This window comes from Capsicum annuum, chromosome 2, assembly GCF_002878395.1.
Source record: "Capsicum annuum cultivar UCD-10X-F1 chromosome 2, UCD10Xv1.1, whole genome shotgun sequence".
Lineage (NCBI taxonomy): Eukaryota > Viridiplantae > Streptophyta > Magnoliopsida > Solanales > Solanaceae > Capsicum > Capsicum annuum.
This window is the reverse complement of record NC_061112.1, coordinates 144090114-144098619: the sequence shown is the minus strand read 5'-3', so window position 1 is coordinate 144098619 and position 8506 is coordinate 144090114.

Here is an 8506-nt window from a genome sequence, read left to right as displayed (position 1 = left end):
GTTATGGGCTATGTTTTGTTATCAAAGCCTTGTTCCTAGACAAAACAGGGGGTAAGGATTTCTACTGTAGTTTATGAGTTAAGACTTCACGTTTGCAGGTGGAGAAGCTGTGAAAGTCAGAGAGTGGCATGTGGTCCCTCCATTTTGAGGCTTCTAATTTTTTAAGGCATAACACATCATCATCCTTTACACCTCTGAATTTCCATTTGAACAACCCAATACATAATACTAAAATGTTTTTATTCGACATTTGTAATTCAAATTCTTGGAAACAAAAAATTATAAGAGTATACATTTTCAAGCGATCATTACATAAATGATTGATCATTTAAAAGTTAAAGATATATCATCTTTTTAAGTTACAGGTATTAGCCTCAACTTATTTCAATTAATATTGCTGTGTATAATTAGCGGATTAAATATATTTTATGTGATTACTTTATTACTTAACGACGACTTAAATATATTTTATGTGATTACTTTATTACTTAACGACGACTTAAGAATATGCTTAAAATATTTTTTCCAGAATATAAGTACTAAGTGTTTAATAGAAACAATTAATTATTTGTTCAAGTGCTCAGCTAGAAAAAGTCATAATTAAAATGTCTAAATAAAAGTTATTGATAAATTTTTAAAAATATCAAATATATCCAATTATTTTTTAATTTTGCGTGCAATTTAATTTATAGCATGAAGTTAAAAGAAAAAGAAAGTCATAAATATTTATATAATTATAAACTTTTTTTTGTTCAGAATAAAATAAAATATTTAAAATTAAATTATCTGAAATACAAAAAAAAATATTTTTAATACCAGCGTATGCCACTATAAAATGGAAGTGGCAGTAGTATTGATTTTGGTTCCATCGTGCGTGTGCCTCAGCAACTCCGCCCATTACCTTTACATTATTTTTTCTCTAAAAAAAAAAAAAAACTCCAGTCATTACCTCTTCTATAGTTCAACTGCTACTTTTTAAAATGACTATTTATTCTCGGTTAATTTTTACATGTGCAATATTAATTTGGTGCATTAAGATAGGACAATAAATGAAATAAAAAATTTTATATATCACTTTTTAAATATAATAAATTTAATACTTTGAGCTGTATTAGTAGAAAATAACAATAATGGTACATTAAGATAGACCAATAAATGAAATAACAATTTTGATATATCATTTTTTTAAATACGATAAATTTAATGCTTTAAAATATATTAGTAGAAAATAACAATAATTAATAGTAAAGGTAAATAAAAAACTAAATGATAATTTTGTTTTTTGATTTTCTAAATTGAATATCCATTGTCCGGTAAGGGAAAGTACAGGAGAAAAATGATTTAGAAAGAATCAAGCATTATATTTCAAGCAAAGGCGTCAATTAGTTGAGAAGAGGAGTAGCTCAAATGATAAGTTATTTTTACCTCTAACTCTAAATTTGTGATTTAAGTCACTGATGAAGAAGAAATATGTATTTTAAAGAGTCTTAAAAGGCAAAGACGTTCGACGAAACATACGTTCCCTGTGATTAATTATAATATAGCTTGATTGAATACATAATTTGGGGGAAAGGGATTTTTAAAATCTATAATTTTGTATATGATACTTGCCATCATATTTGTATGATTTTTAAGGCTTTTAAAACTTTTCATCTTAAATATATAACAACATTTGCATAATTATAAAAACTTGTCATTTAGGATAAAGCGAAAAGTTCAAATCAAATACATATTATTTAATCTTAATAATTTCTTTTTTTAATTAACGAATTAATAAAAAAAATAGTGTCATTCTTTTTGGATTAAAGGGAGTAATATCCGAGTAACCTCATGAATACTTAATTTTTAAATTTTAAACAGTGGACTAATTTTATGAAAATTATTATTTACTCCCATACCTTAAACCAATCTAGCTCCAAGAGTTGATGCTAAGCTTGGATTTTGAACATAGTAGAGGTTTTATATGGAGTGATGTGTCATCCGGTACTTTATATTAAGACGTGAATCCAGTAGTACTACTACTACATCAACATTACTCTAGTCTCTATATTCTTCCATACTAAAAAGGAGATGGTATATAGTTGTCAAAACTGTAGAGATAAAACTGCTATAAAAAATCCTTTATATATGTGATAGATTCAATTCACCTGTCTGCTCCAGTAAGGGAATCTTATTTGCTCCAAGTTCGTTAACCAACATTCATGTTTTGCCATACTTAATTAATAGGAAGATAATGTACATCTGTAGCTAGTATGACGAATTAAAGGGCCGGTCTATATATATAGTTTTTTTTTTTCCTTCGGCAAAAGAGGGGCGTTAGTGCAATGGTTAGTTAGTTGGTGACCTTACCATTCTCTTAATTTAGTATCAGAAAAGATAAAAGAGTAGAAAAATCTAAGTAGAAGAAGAAGATACAGCAGACCTCTAAGAGTCAAAAGGGTCCACAGTGGAACTTCTACTATAGAGGGGAAAAAAATTAGTGCATAATTGTGATTAACGTGGTGGCTTTTAATTCTGTTAGATTTTCCAACTGTTTCTCTCCCACATTTCAGGCCAAGAAATACAAGTTGTTAACAAAAAATTCTTTCTCTGCCGAACATCATCGTTAGAAGAAGAAAAAGAAAATCATGTTTTGTTGTTAATCGGTGACCTTTGTGAACTTTAATCTCTACCGTGTAATGTCAATTGTGACTCATCTATATATCATTGGAATTCCACTTAACTTAAAGGGATCACTTCTCTGTATATATGTCGTTCCCCTTTTTTCCTTTGACCGTGCTAAAACACCGTTTTATAAATTCAGGTTATCAACCACAAGTTGTAGTCACTTGTTGGCGTGGCGGCCAACTTTTTTGTGGTCAAATGTAATTGACAATATACTCTTCTTGTATACTACTACTTATCTTTTTGTGCCGTTTTGCAAAAGTAAAAATAATGTCAAAACATCTCTTTCGAGGTGACGAATGAATGTAGGCAAGCATGCAACATGGTAGATATTGAAAGCAGCTAGCCTACGGATGAAGAGTAGCCATAGTCAAAACAACCTCGTGAGAAATTGCATTGCAACTAGCTACTGCCTGCCCCTATTCTTATTTTTGTAAGCACTTTCATATAGTGTTCAGGTCAAAAGAATTGGCCAAATTAATCACCAGATTTAATTTGACCCCTGCAATAGCTCATGCTGCGCTGCTTCTTAAAGATGAGTAGTGTGCTATTGGAAAATGGTGGGAAATAAAATGGATGGAAGTAAAATTTTAAAAGTTGTATTTTTTACTCCCTCCCTGTTAAATGAAAAATGACTTATTTTTCTTTTTAATATGTTTCAAAAAGACTAATCTCTTTTCTTTTTTCTTTAAGCAACATTTTAATTTCAAATTTTCACGTGGCATGTTTAAGACCACAAAATTAATGGGCATTTTGATATAACTTTAATTTACAACTATAAAATTCAATTTTTATTTTATTTTCTTAAACACACTGCCAACTATCAAGTCATAGGGAGTATAAGTGAACTGTCCCTTATTGCAAGCTCATAAAGAGTTGAGAAGAAAGTCTCTTCTTGTGCCGCTGATGTCGCTCCCCTCTACTTGGAATTTAGATTTGATCAAATCATTTAATTGATTTAGATTTGATCAAATCATTTAATTGATAACTTTTTTTTGCATAATAATAATTTATTTTATTCTGGGAGAAATTAATCTCCAACGGATTTAAACTTTTAGTTTTTTCCTTCTTGTAAGATTTTCTTTTATACCCCTCCATCAGGAGAGTTTCAGTCTTTTTACTTCTTTAGTTATTTAAATCCACAAATTTAGGATTGGAGGTGGATGGTGCTTACTAACCCCATCTTGTCTTTAAACTTTTGGATCAACATTTCGTACTAGTATTTCTTTTGGGCCAACTCTCAAATGGTCCATTTGTTTTTGGTTACAGATCTTCACAAATAACTTCTTTTCCGCATCACAAAAGAAAAGTTTTTTTGGATTCATTTGAGAAAAGAAAACTGGGCTCAATACCACAAATACAATTGTTTAAAAATTACTAAAAATTACACAAATACATAACTTATATTTTCAATATTATAAAAAAATCTCAATTTCCTAAACATATTACAAAAATCCCACATTTACACAGAATGCTATGTATATATGGGCTATGTTATGTATACTAATAGGGAGAGAGATTAAAGTAATTAAAAAAGTGAGAGAGAGTATAATTACTTTTAAAATATTGATATTTATGTTATTTATACAAAAAAAAAAAATTAAGATTCTACCCTCAGTTTACATGTGAATATTAAACTGTCCATCCTTGTTATGTACTGATTTCTTTTTCCGGATTAATTAACACTAAAAACTATGAATAGTACAGAAATCTACTAATTCAAGTAAGGGACCATGGACACAAGCTCGGGGAAGTAATTGAAAAAAAAAAAGACTCTTCATTTAACCAACTTTATTTGAAAGTATAAGGTCCCATTAAGTCCTTTTTCGTTATTGTTTGTTGGGCTTTTCTTTTCAAAGAATGAATGCATTGTTGTAGAATCAGAAGTTTCAGTCCATTAATTGGTACAGTGAAACAATTTAAGAGGTGACAATGCGCCTCTAAGAGTGTGCATCGATCGGTTCGGTTCGATTATATATATTATTATTCGGTTTATCGATTTTCAATTTTTAAATATGCTAAATCAATAATCAAACCACTAAGATATTTTTTATTGATTTTCGGTTTATCGGTTTTTAGTCCTTAACAGTTTGATTTTCGATTTAACTGATAAGAAAATACTCATAAAATAGAAATAGTAGTCACTAACATGAAAAAAAATAGAATCTTAGTTGCACCAAAAATCCTACATGATGTATTTTAATTTACAAGAATATTCAAGTTTGAACTAAATGTTGTTAGGAGAAATTAAAAGTTTGTATAATTGAAATAATATGTCATATATATATCTTGTTGGGTTATTGGATAAATAAGAAAAAATCGAACCAAACGAATAACCCAATAATTTTTTTATAAAATCATTAAAAGATCGTTAACCCAATAACAATAAATCGGTTTGATTTATCGTCGGTTCGATTTTTGCACAACCCTACATCTGTTGTTATTTTCTTCACAAAGGATGGACGAAATTAGGTGCTACCAAATTAATTGTAAACAACAAACATGTCTTCAATGATCACTGTCTGAAGAAATTAGTTAATAGGGAATAAACAGCTAGAATGAAAAATTTCATTAACTTGATTGTATGATTCTTTATAAGTGTAATTTGGACATTAATATCGTCCATGTGAGTAGCATTATATTGCAAATTGAATTGTAAGTAAGTAACTGGAATTCTATTCTGAGCTCCACATTCATAGTGTAGGGTTCTCACTTAAAATTTCCTCTTCATTGTTAGGACCGAAATAATCAGGTGTCATACAGAAGCTAGCAAAGCAAACCTCGAAAGATGCCACATAAGAAGATAAACGAGAAATTCACCAAAACAGACACAATAATTTAACGTAGTTCAAACAGTCGACCTACATCCACAAAAGGAGATGAGCAATCCACTAGAGACAACCTCACACAATTCACTAAGAATAAAAGAGGCTCACACAAGTGATCCCGCAACACTTATGTCTTACAAAGTCTCTCCCTAAACGAAACTCTCAAACCCCTAGGACTACATTGTGGATGCTACAAAACTAGAAGAAAGGAGTCTCTATTTATAGAGTTTATAACCTTTTCCTATGAGAATAAGAATTAACCAAATATGGAGAATATATTTTCCTTTTCCCCTAAGAAAAACCCAATTATGGTACCTAAAGGAAAACCCAAATATGGTAAGAAAGTCAGGACAAATACCAACATTTATAGCACTCATATATATAGTGTGCGGTACACAACTCAATTTGTGAAACACTAATTAACTAAGTTGAATAATGCAGTAAGGAACGTACTGTATAAACCCGATTCTATATATTTTGTTTTGCAAAACATTATTTCACGGCCTTGAACTTCGACTAACCATATATGAAAAGCATTATTTGTTTTACTCACAATTTCTGGCATGCCAAGTTAGCCTTACTACACATAAGATTACTGGATACGAAAAACCGAAGAGATATTTATCTTATTCAAGACCCGGATGATTTACTTAATAATTATATTGATGATCTATAAAAGTCTCTGCATGCATGCTTAATCTCAAGCTATTCTTTCTATCAAATCCAGAAATATCTCGAGGTTTCCCAAAAAACTCTCCACAACTCCAGACAAGAATTAATCTCCTTTTTATGTAAGCCTTCTACATTGCAAAATATGTGTCACATAGTGCCTGGTTGGCATGCATGATGTTGTGGGTTGTTCATCACAATTATGTCCAAAATTAAGAATCATAAATAAACTAGGCTTGGAATATGCCAAGTTCCACCAACCCATGGGCCACGATAAATAAGGATTTGCGCCTCTCAAGCTTTGCATATTACTACTAGATATGCAACAATTTCAGATCTGTCAAAAAACAAAAGTCGATATAAACCCGAGAATCTGATTCGACATGTCAAAAGAAATATACACTCGTTTAAAAAGAATCACGATATTTCAAGAGTTAAACAGTTACAGTTATAAATTTTAAAAGATTCTTCAATTATTAGCTATAAAACGTTCGATTCGTTATATTTGGTTATTTATTTTCAAAAATTTAATAAGGAAAAATATCCAACTTTATTCTACAAAATAAAGGTGTTCATCTTCTTTACTCCCAAATCGTTTTATTTTGCTCGGATGAATGGAATAAACAGTCAGTAGTAAGAAAAAAGTTAAAAAGAAAACACGTGTGGATTGTGTGGTAATGATGAAGCAAAAGGCCAAGTGGCTTGGAGTAAGACATATGTAAGCATGCATGTCTTTATCCAAGTGTTTCGCCCACGAAATATATAGTTAATGATTCATGTCTTAATCAATAATTTATTTATTTTTTAGATCGTTTTATCAGATTTTAATCGTTATAAGTATATTTTTTCTTTATATTAAAAATACTTAATGCGTCTGAATGACTAAGTTCTCTAACAACGTCTTATTATCATTAAAGTGTTTATAAAATGAAAAAAAAAAATATGTGTATTTACCTCTTATAGTCAAATTATGTTAATTTCTTGGAAGGGTAATTAAATACTTAAATAACATGTGGATATATTAATTAACTTTAATTAAAGGTAAAATGACCTTCTAGACCCCTCTACTATGTCAATTTTGTAAGTTGGACACTTCTACTTACAAGTTTGTCATCTGAACCCTTGAACCCATCAAAAAGCAACATTTCGCACCCTTAGGTCATGGTGACTAGGACAAAGAGAGTGTACCCACTCGCCTAGAGGTGTGAGTGGGGGGCAATGTTTGACCAATTTTACATTAAAATAATTTTTTTAAAAAATAAAGATAATATTAAATTTTTAAAAAATAAAATAAAAAGGGCCTTTTTTTCCCTCCATCTTTTTAAATTTAAAAATATTTTTAAAAATTTAAAAATATTTTAAAATATTTTAATAAATTTAAAAATAATAAAAAAGGATCCTTTTTTTCCTCTATCTTTTTAAATTTAAAAGTATTTTTAAAATATTTTTAAAAATTTTAATAATATTTTAAAAATATTTTTAATTTTATTTTTAAAAAAATATTTTTTCCCTCCCCACCCAACCCGTCCCCATCCCCACACCCCCTAGCCACTCCTTTTTTTCCTACATCCTTTTTAATTTAAAAATATTTTTAAAAATTTAAAAATAATAAATTTAAATTTTTTTCCCCACCCCCATCTCCAGCCCCTCCCCACTCCACCCAGCCCCTCCACCCCCACCCCAGCTCCACCCACCCCTCTCCCCCAGCCCTCCACCGCACCCCAGCCCGTCCCCAACCCACCCAGCCCCACGTAACCCCTCCCCCAGACCCCACCTCACCCAACCCCCTTCCTCCAGCCCCCCACGCCACCCAACCCCTCCGCTAGCCCCCCACGCAACCCCTTCCCCCAGCCCCTTCCCCCACAATTAATTTAAATTAAATATTTTAAATATGTAAATCATATTTAAATTAATTAATTATTTAAGTAAAATTTATTTAAATTAGGTAAGAATTTTAAATTTGATAAATTAATTTAAAATTTAGTTAATTTAAATAAATTAATTAGTTAATAATTTTAATTAATTAATTTTTTAATAATTTAAATTAATTAATTAAATTAATTTTAATATTTAATTAATTTTGATGTAATACGTTTTTTTTTATTTTTTTATTTTTTATTTTAAAAATGATTATGCGAATTTTAAAAGCATGATTATTCAAATTTTTCTACAATTTATAAAAAAAATTTATTTAATTAAATTAATTTTAATATTTAATTTGTTATGTATCATTTTAAAAATGACGTGGCAGGCATGGCTTACGTGACAGTTAATGTGGGAAAGAATGTGTCAATTTAAAATATTACTTTTTAGTAGGTTCAAAAAATCAGATGATAAATATATAA